General features: G+C 41.8%; 1 protein-coding gene across 1 annotated transcript in view; it reads left to right on the top strand.

Moving 5' to 3' along the window:
* Positions 1 to 7,514: 7,514 nt before the first annotated feature.
* The window catches only part of LOC122633273 (acetylcholine receptor subunit alpha-like 1), a 116,288-nt gene continuing 108,925 nt past the window's right edge, over positions 7,515 to 14,877 (top strand). Inside the window, exon 1 of the mRNA XM_043820987.1 lies at positions 7,515 to 8,033. The gene's annotated coding sequence lies outside the window, so the exon portion shown is untranslated. The remainder of the gene's footprint in view (positions 8,034 to 14,877) is intronic.

Here is a 14,877-nt window from a genome sequence, read left to right as displayed (position 1 = left end):
GACTATTTTGTTGGCGTATACTAAGAAAACTTTCGTCCTTTTCATTTTGCGTTCTCAGGTCCATTTACCGCAACATTTGCGGAACAGACGTTTGTGGAACACCAGACGGTATTATGCTCGGGGGATAAGGAATCGGTAGCTCGTAATAGTCACAACTGCGTATGACTTCGTAGAAGCATTATCCTCTGATGGCTTTGGTCTCGCATCCCTTCCCACGAACATACACTTTCATCGTAGTGCTATTACGGAGATAAAGCTCGTGCTTTATACGATTCGAAGTTAGCCGGTTAGCAGCAAACGAAACAGAATCTTCAAATAGTATGATTTACTCGTGGACACGATCATTAATTTTCGATTAGATGTAGATTTAGAGACGATTAGTTTAATAATATGTAATTAATTAATGAATACGAATTACGATTGGAGATACATCGAAAGATTTGATAAAAATCTTTTATTTATAGATTAGTATTTCTTTCTTTTTTTTTTAATGTTCGTATTAAAAAATTATTGGTTTTTTCTTTTTTCTTTTTTTTTTTCTTTTTAATCGAAAAAATTCCGAACAACCGACAATAAACACTTTGTACAAATATTATTTGCCTGGAACAACAATAGGTCCGTTCTCTTGAGATTGTTGTAATTGAGTTACTCAAAGTATATATCGATGTATGTACGTCGATACAGAAGAGATGGCTTATCCATCTTCAAGGGATTGAAAGGACGCTAGGGAAATACGTCTGGTATTTGTCGCGTTTCGAGTTACTTCTTCAATCGTTCTTGCTACTCATGGATATGTGTACGCACGTATATATGTATGTATGTATGTATGTATGTATGTATGTATGCATGTATGCACTCTTCTGATAATTGCATCTCGATAAAGTATGCGCAGGCAACGATGTAATTCGAATTTTCACTGATCTCGAAATAATTCTATCGATTGGACTCTTACCTATTTTAGCTTTTTTATTTTATATCTCGAATTACTTCATCGATGCTCCCTTTCTTTTTCTTCTAAAAGAAAAATCGAGAAACATGTGATTTTTTTTCTTTTTTTAATGAACTTTATATACAAGTACACTTGTGATAACAAATGACGTATATCGCAGGTTCTTTCTTTATTCGATAAAATTTTTCTTCTCCTATCTGTTTTATGTTATCTTTCCGTTCTTATTCGACTGTAAGCTAATAATTTCTATACGTGTCGAAGACAACCATATCAGTTTTCTGTTTTTTCTTCGTCGCTATAATTATTTGTAAATAATACAAATCGAAAGCAATTAGTCAAAAGATAAAAACTTGATTTATAATTTAATTGCACGTTAAATATCTGTTATATTTAATATATATATATATATATATAATCATTATACAAGTAATAATAGCAACGAAGAAATATTCGGTTTTGACATGTCACATCTTTATACAAAGATTATACTATATGCACATACCAATATTATTCTTTATAAGATAGAACCAAGCAAAGATAACATAAGATAAAAACAGAAAAATTCTATTGCACGGAGAGAAAATCTTTACCATATAAAATCGATGGCTTTACGTGTACGTATGTATATAAATGGTACCTACGAGTTATCTTAATACAGAGAAAAGATAAAGTATTCAAAACTTTTTCGATAAACATACAATACAATGGTGAATCAACTCGTTGGTGTAGCCTCGTTGATCGCAACGAATAACTTGTGAATGGGAAACGTACGGATAGTAGTCGAGTAAGAAATCGTTTCACTATCGTCGAATGAATTATTAATATCGTTAATTTCATCGATGATGTTGTTCATTCATATTCTCTCTCTCTCTCTCTCTCTCTCTCTCTCTCTCTCTCTCTTTCGCCCCCATTTCTTCGTTGGCTCGTTCCATCTCTCTTGTTTTCTCTGTGCCACTGTGGCACGCAATTGCCTATTGGCTTTGCCAACTGTTTCGGATTCCGTTGAATTTTCGTGACTCTGACCTCGCGTTTGCTCGAGATGCATTCGTGTCGTCCAAAGGTAACACAATTGCATCCTGGGTCCTCGAGAAATTCCGTTGACCGTATCGCTAAAACAAGAACTTCACGCATACCCGTTAACTTTGAGGAATCCATGAACTAGGGGGAGAGGATTCGAGAGTTACCGGGAATACCTCACACGTATGATACTCGCGTAGAGCTACTACCGACGACGTAGAACGTAGAACACCATATCTGAGGTTCCATCGCGTTCCTGCGTGTACCCGCGTACACGAGAGTATCGCGTGTTTTCGTCGTTTCGAGCGCACGTGCCCCCCTTTCTACAACCCCACTTCTTCCTCTCCCTTCCCTATACAAGCTCACGTACCCCATAGCCTTCTTTCCTCCAACCCTTCAAATCGTCGATAAAACGTTCTCACGTTCTACCCTGGATGAGATTATAAAAAGAAAATAAGAAAAAAGTGGGTTAAATATTTTTTCCAAATATTAACTTTTACTTCATATGTTCGATACAATCGCATGGATACGTTTTCTTTTATTTTTCATTTTATTAATCATTGTTAATTAAAAAAAAAAAAAAAATACGCTCGATCGTTTCATACTTACTGAGATAATTTTCTAATAATATATTACGATGTTTGCGTGTATTACTTATATTTGTTTCTTTTTTTTTTTTTTGCAATAAAAAATAATTCGACGTTTATTTTTATGATAGGTAGACAATTTTTGGCAAAGGTAACTACGAAGGACGTGTCAGACCAATAAAGGATACAACGAAAGAATCATATATATTCATTTGGAGGGGTTGTTCGACGCCGACTTCCGAGAATAACAGAAGTTACGATGTACGGAGAGACAAGAATGGTTGAAGCCGACATGGGGGACTAACGTAGGAGACCTTCTTTCTTAAGCGTTATTTATCATCTTCGATTCGTCGGAGAAGGATTAGTAGGAGAATTCAAGTTAGGGATGTGTTCGAGCCATTAGCGTGTTCGCTCGTTGGGTGTACGGAAGTATCGAGGGGTTTCTTGGTCGGTCCATTAAACGTAACAATTTCGAGATCGTCTGTAGCGAGAAGGGAAAGGTCGAGAGGTTGCACAGTAAGTGTGTGTGTGTGTGTGTGAGAGAGAGAGAGAGAGAGAAGAGAAGTCAGTGAACGCGGAGAATGGGAAGAGTAAGAGATAGGAAGAAAAAGATAGATAGATAGATAGATAGATAGAGAGAAGAGAGAGAGAGAGAGAGAGAGAGAGAGAGAATAGAATGAAGGGTGAAAATGCAGGGACGTGTTCGATACGTCCATATCGGATAGGGCTTTTATTGTAGGACATTCAATGCCGAGGATGTTTGACGGCAGAAGAATAAAGGGTGGAATAAGTTTAGACGAACGTAGGATAAGCGCAGAGTTTTTTTTCGTAGCGCTCTGTCGACGCTTCTGGTCTCCGTTCAGCACCCTCTGACGAGTCGACCTCGCACCGACAGTGTCAGTATCGACTGGGGTACCTCGCAAAGCGAGGAGCGACGAGGGTGGCTAAAGGGGTGACGTAGTGGGAGAAAGGGATATGGAAGGGTAAATGCAACGAGGAATAGAGAGAGAGAGAGAGAGAGAGGGAAATAGGGCGGCTCGTAGATTCTCGGTCGTGCCCAGTGCAGCATCAAAAGCTATGCTCTTTACCATCTCTTGAAACATCGAGAGTCTTATAGGAGAATGGAATTCAAGTAGCTATGAAATTTGATCTTTTGGACTTAGACTTGAATGAAATGTTTTGAATTTAAGATGTTTCTCACGTGACTGATACACGTACTAACTTAATAAAAAGTAGTATGAAAGATACGGCACTGATGGCGCGTCGGCGACGCCTCGAGGTTTCCACATGGTCTCTTTCGCATCATCGTTGTTTGTCTCGTAGGAGTTCGGTGATGATCGTGCGTCTCCGGTCAGCCGTTCCTGTTGGTGCTGCCACATGGCAGCAGCAGCAGCAGCGGCGGCAACGGCATCAGCAGCATCAGCAGCAGCAGCAGCAACGGCAGCAGCGGCGGCGGTGTTTTGCGGGCTTGGCAAGCTTTCAGGGGCGGCACCTGCGTGATGGTAGAGTCTGAAGAAAGAGAGAGAGAAAGAGAGAGAGAGAGAGAGAGAAAGAGAGAGAGAGAGAGAGAGAGAGAGAGAGAAAGAGAGAGAGAGAGAGAGAGAGAGAAAGAGAGAGAGAGAGAGAGAGAGAGAGAGAGAAATAGAGAGAAATATGAGAAGGAGTAGGAAGGTGGAGGAAGAGTAGAGAGAAGGAGGGGAGGGCAGTTGGTTGGTGTCGGCGCGCAGGGGTGGCGGCGACTCGGGCGCGTTCGGCCGACTTCGCAAGTCATCGCCGACGTCTCGCGTTGGGGCTTCCACATGGGGTTGGTATTGGCTCCCGGGGCGCAGGGTGGCTTGTGCGGCGGGGCTCTAACCGGAGAGCGACTCTAACCGTGGAACGGAACGAGAGAGAGAGGGAGAAAGAAAGAGGGAGAGAGAGAGAGAGAGAGAGAGAGAGAGAGAGAGAGAGAGGAAGGAAAAAGAGGAGGAGGAAGAGGAAGGTGGTGGAGGGCGGAGTGTAGAGCGACGGCTCGCCACAACACCCCCCCGAAACGAGCAGAGAGCGTCAGTGCTAAGGTGGGTTGCTCGCTCGGAACATTGTCAGAGAGAAAGAGAGACGCGTCCTGGGAGTGCCTGCCGCTGGTTGCTGGTGTGCTGCTGCTGCTGTTGCTACTGCTGTTGCTGTTGCTACCGCTGCTGCGGACCACGCAGTGCCGAAAGAGAAAGAATGCGCCGTGGACCGGCCGACTGATTATTCTCGTCATATGAAATAAAAAGAGGCGCGCGAGCGCGCGCGGGCGCGTATGTCTCTATGTATCTTCGTACGTATGTAAGCACGCACGTACCCAGGCACGCATGCAATCCTGACGTTTCTACGAGAAAGTTGGCGCACACACGACGACGGCTCTTGAGCGGATAGAGAAGAGGAGAAGAAAAGAGAGAGCACGCGCGCGCACATACAATTCGACACGCAAGCTTCCACGCAAGCTCTCGCACGCAAGCTCCCACGCACGACGACGAAGAGAGGACGCGCAGTTTCCGAAGAAGACCGCCGAGAGGTACGCGTCGAGCGCTGCTTCCTCTCTCCTGCTGTCGCACAGGAGGAGGAAGAAGTGAAAGAAGAAGAAGGAGGAGGAGGAGAAGGAGAAGGAGAGAAAAGTAAATTTTAACAAGAGGAATATAACTAGAGGAGGAAGGTGTCCGAACGGAGAAGAAGGAAGATAAGATTCGAGGAAGTGTTAGAAAAGGAAAGAAAAGCCGGAGACATGAGAGAACCTAAGCATCGTCCAACGTTCATCGGAAGGCTTAATGCGGCCGAAGTAGCGGCGTTTCGGTTTGTCGGATAGACATTGTATTTTCTTAAAGGAAGAAAAAAATTCATAGTGAAAGAAGGAGAGAGGGGGAGGAAAAAAGAGAAAGAGGAAGGGAGAAATAGAAAGAGAGAGAGAGAGAGAGAGAGAGAGAGAGAGAGAGAGAAAGAGGAAAAAAGAGCGAGGGTGGGAAGAAAGGAAAGAAAAAGGTGTGTCGAGGCAAAAGGAAAAGTCGGTAGGAAGCGGAACGAGGAGGTGGTGGAAGAAGGTAGGAGGAGGAGGAGAAGGAGGAGGACAGCGTGGCGTTCGGGGTAGCGGTGGTGGTGATGGTGGTGGTGGTGGTGGTAGTGGTGGTAGTGGTGTAGTGGTGGGTGCTCTCTAGGTGAATGATCGTCGTCGGCCTCGTGGAAGAGGCGTCCGCCTCTTATGCGGGCTGCCGCACGTGCCGCATCGTCCTTCTCGGCAGCGACTAGCGGCGGAGAGCGTGCGGTGTTGGAGCGATTCCGGTGGAGCGAGTTAACGAGAAACGACGAGGTGGAGGACAACGTCGAGAAGGAGAAAACGAGGTTGAAGGGGAGAAAGAGGGCGGAGAAGAAAGAAGAGATAAGGTCGGCGGACTCGAGACGGAAGCGCGGAAGGGCCGCCGTCGTGTTTGCCGGCGTTAAGCCCGCAACCGATTCGGGCACCGTCGTCCTCCTCCTCCTCGAGTACTATTGGTTTGCGCGGCAAGTGGAAAGAGTCGTTGATAAGGGAGACGAAGAGGACAAAGTGGATAAAGTGGAAGAAGCCTCGAGTGGTCGGCCGGTGCGTTCGTCGGCCCGGCTGCGTCTGGCAGGAGCCGCTGGATTCCGCCGCGGGATATGGCCGCTCGGAACGTTCTCTCGGATTCGTTTCGTACGACGATGACAACGGCGGGATCGGCTAAGAAGAGAACGAAGAGGTCGTACACGTCGAGTAGCGTAGTAACGGCGAGTGTGAACGCGACGAGGACGACGCCGAGGACGAGGGCAACGACGGCAACGAGGGCAACGAGTAGGCCGACTACCGCTACTCTTCCTCCTACCGCTACTACTACTATTACTACTACTACTACTACTACTACTACTAATATTGCTGCTGCTGCTGCTGCTACTGCTGCTGCTGCTGCTGCTGCTGCTGCTTTTATTATTACGGCTGCAAGGACTGCGACGACGACGACGAGGACGACGAGGACGAGGACGACGTGGACGACGACTGCCGCTACCGCGACTGCTGTCACTGCTATTGCTACGACTACAACTATTACTGCTAGTACTACTACTACTACTACTACTAATACTAATACTATTGCTACTACTACTACTACTACTACTACTACTACTAATACGACTAGTCTCACTGGCACGGATATCGGGCTAATAGAAAAGAACGTGCCGTTATCGGCAACGAGCTGTGCGACGGGGACGACGATGACGAGAGAGTTCCCTTGCAAGAAACAGAAGCCGACGAAAAGCAGCACGAGCAATAACGATTCTACTACTATTATTACTAACGATAATAATAATGCGATCATTAGCGCGAGCAAACGATCGAGAACGATCAGGACGATCACGGCGGTGGCGTTCGTCTCGTTGAAGGGATTCGTCTTTAGGAAGATTACGGGCTATGCGTCTATGTTGTTCGTGCCGACGAGAAAGTTAAAGATGCCGATGCGAATGACGATGTTGTTGTCGATGGTAGTCGGTCGCGCGGCCGCAAAAACCGCGGCTCGTCCTCGCTCCTTCCTCCTTCAAGGGCCTTTGAACGGTCGCTGCTAGCGGAGGCAACGGTCGCGTGTCTCCTCCTTCTCGGTCCTCCTCGTTCGAAGAGGAAGCAGTGCCGTTCCCTTACCGTCCGGATCTATTCTCTGGGCTATATTCGTCGCTTCTTCTTCTTCGTCGTTGTCATCGGCATCATCAGCGTCAGCGTCAGCGTTAGCGTCAACGTCAACGTCAGTGTCAACGCCATCGTCGTCTCCATTAACGTCAAGGTCATCGCCATCATCCTCCTCGTCAACATCGTTGTGGTTGTCGGTGGTGTTGGTGCTCGGTGCTTATTCTTCTTCTTCTACTTCTTTCTCCTCTACCACTTCTTCTTCTTCTTCTATTTCTTCTTCTACTTCTTCTTCTACTTCTTCTTCTTCTTCTTCTTCTTCTACTTCTACTTCTACTTCTACTTCTACTTCTACTCCAAGTGTTCTCGTACAACCGATCTCGTCGTCGTTCGTTATCGACGATTCTAGCTCGTTCCGAGCACGAAAGTTCGCGTTACTCCTCGACGCCGGCGTCGAGATCGTCGCGGCAACGACGACGACGACGACAACAACGACGACGAGCGTGACGGACAACAACAACGACGACGACGTCGCCGTCGCCGGCGCGGATAACGTCGGTGTGGACTCGTGGAGGACGAACAAGACGAAAACGAAAACGAAAAAGACAAAGACAGAGACAAAGACGACAACGTGGACGAGCAGTCGGGGGATATGTGTGGGTGCGCCACGTCGACGCGGCGAGGACTGGGGACTGCTGCGGGTAAATCGGCACCACGGGCCACGAACTTGTCGTGTTCGAAGCCACGTAGAACGCCCGGGCTACGGTAGCTCGTCGTCCTTCGGCGTTATTCCTCACCGACGCCCGCGGGCAATGTGCCCACCCGACGAGATAACTACGTGAGTCTCATCATTTCTTCTTCTTTTTTCCCCCCCTATTCTTCTTTCCATTCTTTCTTTTTTCTCCTTTTTTTCTTTTTTTTTGTTTTTTTTTTCTTCTATCACCCCTATGCGTCACGTGTAAAAGAAGTTATGAAGGGAAACGTTGTCGTAGGATCTATCACTAACGAACTATTATATTATACTAACGATAAATGACAACATTTGGTTTTATTATTCCGTACGGAGGAATAAGAGTATCAATGATGATAATAATGGAATGATGATATGAACGTAAGGTAAGAAAGGATTAAGTGAACAAAAGAAAAGTAAATAAATAGATAAATAAATGAAAGAAAATGATAATGGGATATGAAAGAGAAGGATTGGGCTAATATAGAAGATAAAATGTCAGATATAGAACTGTAGACGAAGTAGCGCTTGAAATTCAGATGATTAAATAAGAAAGGGAAAAGAGATAGATAGAGAGAGAGAGAGAGAGAGAGAGAGAGAGAGAGAGAGAGAGAGAGAGAGAGAGAGAGAGAGAGAGAAAGAAAGAAAAGGAGGGGATACCACGGATAGGCTAGCCGAGTTTAAACTTTTATCGATTCGACGAGGAAGAGGTGCGGTGCGGAGACAACGCTCCGCGTGCGTGTCATTGAACTTTCGGCGGATTCTACGAAAGATATCGACGGTGCCGATGTCCTCTGCAGACTGTACTCGAATTTCCTACGATCGTAGATTTTAGTTTTCACGGTGAAACGCTAATTTTTCCGAGAAAAATTTTCTGATATCTCTTTCTCTTTCTTTCTTTTCCTTTCCCTTTCTCTTTCTCTCTCTCTCCCTCTCTCTCTCTCTCTCTCTCTCTCTCTCGTCTCTTTCCGTCCTTTATTAATTTTTTCCCTTCGTAAAATCGATCGTATTATTCGATCGAACATCGCCGATCTTTTCGAAACTTCGTTCGAACGTTTCTCACGATAATTAAAAAAAATCTAATATTTCTAATGGGGAATAATCGAATGATCGATGAGTAGAAAAAGTATTGTATTCTTTCGCTAAAGGAACTCTATATAAAGTAGCTAAATTTATTTCCATATCCGATTAGATCGTTAGTAATTTACATCGACAACGACGGGATCTTTTTATAAAAAAAGAAAAAAGAAGAAAAAATAAAGAAATTATATATATATATATATATATATATATATATGTATACATATCATATACATTATTCGGACATTATTATCCCCGATAAAAATCCTATCGGCTACCGATTAAAATAATCGACTAGCTTTTCGAAATCGACTATCTCTAAAGCAAGCCAGAGCCGAGTTCTATCGAAGTAATCTTATTTCAGTGAGTCCCGCTATCATCTGAAAATCCACTTTAAGAAGTCCGTTGAATGCGGGGTAGGCAACGTTTTCCGGTCAAGGTACGGTCTCTCTAGTAAGGAGAGTATACCGTGGTGCTTTCCTGACTCGCATCTCTAAAGCTTTTTTCAAAAGCACGGACGAAGCGTGTTGTAAAGCAGTGCATAAATGATACCCACGTATGTGTTTCTTCCTTTTTATTTTTCTATTTTTTTCTCTTCTCTTTTTTCCTTCTTTTTTCATTTTTCTTTTTCTTTCTTCTTCTTGTCGATGAAAACTCGCGAGACTGGCGGAAAGCCTCGATTAGGATCGAGAGAGATAGACGAAGATAGAGATAGAGATAGATAAAGAAGGAAAGAAAAAGTCGAGTGTGCAACGATTTGGAAGAAATTTCTACGCAATACTACGTTTCTACGCATCTAGATCTTTTCTTTTTCCATACGTGAAACGAGATGTGACATGGTATCATTTAAATGACTCTGCTATTCATCGTTATCATAAGAAAGATACGAAGGTCGTTTTTTATCTCTCCCTCTTCTATCTCTTTCTCTCTTTCTATCTAACACGTTTCATCGATAAAGAGAAAGTCGAGAAATGATGGCGTCGGTCTTGTAGGCTTTATAATAATAAATCATCGTTACGTAGAAAAACGATTTTACTTGATGGTTTGAAAGATGTAGAAAGAAAGAGAAAGGGAAGAGAGAGAGAGAGAGAGAGAGAGAGAGAGAGAGAAAGAGAGAAAGAGAGGGATAGAGAGATAGAAGCAAGAAGTGCCATTAGGTGGGGCAGAACTGCCATCGTCACTCAATCGTCTCGCCTACGTTGACGTCGGCCAGTGATTTAGTGACCGAGAATATATTGATGTTATTCAAATTTATGGTTCGTCGGCTGCCTATTCAATGATACCCTCGCAACGAGATGAGATTTACATTCAAATTAACGTCTACCTTCGTCGTATTCGATCCAAATTTCTATCTCTCTCTCTCTCTCTCTCTATCTTTCTCATTTTATCTCTCTCTCTCTCTCTCTCTCTCTATCTATCTATCTATCTATCTATCTATCTCTATTTCTATCTCTCATCTTAAAGTTCGCGCTATGATTGCATGAGATTCCATAGAAGTACTTCAGTACAAAGTTTTCGAATCTCTGACGATATGCAGTTTCTTTCGAGAAGGTATAAGGGAATGAAGTACGATGCAAAGGTATATCATCCCCTCATCTGGAAGATTCCTTTCGGTAGACCGCAAAACGTTCAGATATCTAACAACTTTGTTTCCTTGTGGAAAATGCTTCGTCGAAAATTCGTCGAAATCGTATAATTCTTTCAAACTTTGCCGATTACGAACGAACGTCTATTTATCTTGCATATACATCATTCTCTTTTTCTCTTTCCACGAGATCGAATTAAAAGGATTCGATGAGTTGTTTTTTTATGTTCCTTTTTTTTTTTCTCATCTTCAGAAAGGATACCTGACAGGCCGAAGCTTTTTTAATATTCCACCGTTTGTCTTTGTCTCTTATGAATACCCATCGATGGCCAAGTTTTTCGCAAAAGAAAGAAAGAGAATAATAAAAAGAAAAAAAAAAAAAAAGAAAGAAAAATGAAAAAAAAAAGAAAAAACAAACAAACAGGAAAAGAGAACGAAAAGTTTCGCTCACTTCATATGCGAAAATCACATGGGGGTGAGGGTGAAGGTGGGGGCGAGGAGGGGTGGTTCGTAGGTCGGGTGCGATCGAGGGAACATCGAAAAATTGCAACGGCAATGCCTTTTGAAGCTTTTATCGTACAGGGTGGACACAATCGAAATGCTAATTTTTGTCCGGCCAAAGGAAGCATGGACGAATTGCATTTTTCATTTCGAAGCGAGGAAAGGTGGTAAAGGGGTAGGCAGGGGTGGGTAGTGGGAGTGAGCTGACGGTCGGGGATGGTTGACGCCGTTGCGGAGTCACGGATGCAGGTTAAAGCGGCCGAGTTTGCCAGCCTTCCACCCTCTCTCTCTCTCTCTCTCTTTCTCTCTCTCTCTCTTTGCAACCCCCACTCCCCTCTGAGCCTCACGCCACGGTGTGAAGTACCAGCGTTGCACTACGGTGCAAAGTGAGGCGTATCCACTGCGCTGCGCTGCTCCATTTTCTCTCCTTTCCTCTCTCCTCTTTCGTCGTGCCTTGAGTCTATCCTATATACACGCATACAACTACACGTAATATATACACGTTGATGCGAGAGCACACAAGCCGATAGAAAACTTTGTAATGCAAATGTTTCGAAATAATAATTTCCAGGCAGTGTGTCGTGTCTCGTTGAGTTTAGTCTCTCTCGTGATGATAGTGGTAGTAGTAGTAGTAGTAGTAATACTAGTAGTAATAGCAGTAGTAATAGTAATAGTAGTAGTAGTAATAGTAGTGATAATAATAATAATGATAGTAATGATACTAGTACTAGTAATAATAATAGTAGACTTTATGTTTCAACGACGAAGACATCGAGCGTCTTATTCGTTTCGTATTTTTTTTTTTTTCTTTTTATTTTCCTTTTTATTAACTATCTGCTTCTCTTCTCTCTCTCTCTCTCTCTCTCTCTCTCTCTCTCTTTCTCTCTCTCTCTCTCTCTGTCTCTTTCTGTCTCTCTTTATGTCCTGTTCACAAGCGGAGGAAAAATCACGTGGAAGGTCTTCTCTTCTCTGATGTTAGGCGATGGTAAAAACGACAAAACAAGATTAAACGGGAGTTACAACGAAGGGTCATATCGTAAAGAATTAAAGTCGGTAGAGTTGATAAAAGTTTCGGTTCGTTCGGTTCACATCGTATTACTCACCCATCCCAAGCAACCATCCACCCACCTTACAATCCTCCCTTTACTCTTTCTATCCTTCATCTACCTTCTCCTCTTCCTTCTTTACCTCTTTATCCCTCTTTGACCACGCCCTGCAGTTGAAATTGCTTGGTATTAGAGAGTAGTAACCCGATTTGCAAAGTATGTCCTACCAAACGAGAGAAACCTTTCACCGAATTGCTTAGCCTACCATTGTTATCGCTTTACGATCAGTGCGTGTATTCTAATTGGATTATTGAGGATTGTATATAACAATAATAATAATAATAATAATAATAATAATAATAATAATAATAATAATAGTAGTAGTAGTAGTAGTAGTGGTAGTAGTAGTAGTAGTAGTAGTAATAGTAGTAGTAGTAGTAGTAGTAGTAGTAATAGTAGTAGTAGTAGTAGTAGTAGTAGTAATAGTAGTAGTAGTAGTAGTAGTAGTAGTAGTAATATTAATAATAATAGTAATGTTATTAATAATAATAATAATAAAATAATGATATTAGCAATAATAATTAAAAGTATAAACATATAACCAGTTATAAGTATCGTTTATATATTTCTCTTTTAATCGAATCCATTTTACTTCTATCTTCTAATGTCTATTGCTAGCTTTTTTCTTTTTTTATTTCTTTATTCCTTTTTTATTACGGATATAAACTGAAATCTATTATTTTATCTATTGTTTTTGTTTTCTTTCCTTTAGCTTTATACGAGTTACGAAATTGCGAAAGTTAAATTTATAATATATATATATATATATCACTTATTATGATTTAGATTTATAATGTATTCATCTATTTTATATATTTGAAACTTTAAGAGTCATCACTTTAAGGGAGGAATTTTTTCATCAAGTTCGTTATGTCCTCGATTTTTTTATCACACAGATAGACCTACGTGTGCGTATATTTGGCCCAGTAATAACGTGTTGAACTGCCTCTTTCTCATTTGAATTTTATTCGAAGATCTCGACGAAACATCGACTAACTATCCTTTACAAATTTTGCGAATGATCAATGGGATAACTTATCCCTGGTATGTAATATTCTTTATAATACGAGATCTTGTTAGGAAGTTGATCTTTTACGATGCTCCTCGTGACCTTCTACTCGTATTTCTACGCTTTCTAATAGTAATAAGAGCTTGGAAAATGAACACTTTCTTCATTTGTGATAAATTATAGTCCATTAACAACAAAAAACGGCAATGTCAAAATACGAGTGCTATATATATAGACATATAGATAGATAGGTGTAGATAGATAGATAAATATATAGATAGATAGATAGATAGATAGATAGATAGAGAGAAATGGTAAGAGAAACAAGAGTAAAGTCTAATTACTTTCGGATGATTTGTTTCATAGGGCTCGAAAGTCGAAGTCGTTGGATTCAGTTGTTCTGTGGCTTTAATGATCGTCTGACATTAGATTACGAAAGACAACCCTTAACAGTTTCGTAAGATCGACTATAGTATTCCATGGGCTTATTTAACTATTTTCCAGAGTTTATACCAATACTAGCTCCATTGGTACTCAACGAGTAAGACGCTCAACGGGATTCTTAAATTAATATGTAAACTTGTGAACTTTCTGCTCTATCTTTGTCTTTCTCTCTCTCTCTCTCTCTCTCTCTCTTTCTTTTTGAAAGTACTTCCTTTGAGACATAATAAAATAGAATCGTGAGAACGACGACACGTTGTCGCGATGTTCGTAAAAGAGGACAAGGAAAGGTCTGAGAAAATACGAAGTTCTCTTACTTCGTATATATAATTACAAAGTCTATGTATATATATGTGTATATATATATATATATATATATATATACACGTACATATATATATATATCCATAGTTTGTTTATTCTATTCATAAATAGAAGAATACTACATCGATAAGACGAATGTCTGAATATCAGTCGGTTCTTTTGCTATACTTTTGCTATACATAAAGGGAAAAGGATTCGTGGACTTATATCCGGATAAAATGTAGCTAGCTGGTAGAAGGAAAAGAGGGAAGATTACGTTTCGGCAATTGCTACTGGAAGATAAAAAAAGGAAACGAAAGGAATAAATACAGAAGGAACGAAAAAAGAAAAAAAGAAAAAAAGAAAGAAGGAAAGAAGAGAAGAGAAGAGAAGAGAGAAGAGAAAAGAAAAAGCTCTAAGGAGGAGAATGTGGAGGGAGAGTGAGGAAGGATAGTAGACGAACGTTAAAGGGAAGAAAGCGGCCGAAGGATACGGAAAAAGGGAATTAAGCAATGGCCCACAAATCCGGTGGCCGCCGTCGAGCGAGAAAAAGGTATAGCAAAAGGAGGAAAAAGTAAATCGAATCCAAAGAATAGCTGGATCTTCGTGTAAGCGCTTACGCTCGAAGAGGAAAAGAGAAGGAGAGAGAAAGAGAGAGAGAGAGAGAGAGAGAGAGAGAGAAAGAAAGAAAGGGAAAGAGAAAGAGTAAAAAAAAAAAGGAAACAATAGGCGTTATTCGACGAATGCGAACAAAGTACGAAACGAAGTTTTTACTTTGCGTGGAGCAAACTTCGAAATAAAAAGAAAATGAATCGACATTTTTGTTCATTTTCTTTGGTTTTTATAGTGATTGCTGTATCGAAAGGTAGCAACGAAAGAGAGAAACAAAGAGAGAGAGAGAGAGAGAGAGAGAGAGAGAGAGAGAGA

Source organism: Vespula pensylvanica, chromosome 12 (genome assembly GCF_014466175.1).
Source record: "Vespula pensylvanica isolate Volc-1 chromosome 12, ASM1446617v1, whole genome shotgun sequence".
In the NCBI taxonomy this organism is placed as follows: Eukaryota; Metazoa; Arthropoda; class Insecta; order Hymenoptera; family Vespidae; genus Vespula; species Vespula pensylvanica.
This window is presented reverse-complemented; position numbering and strand designations above follow the sequence as displayed.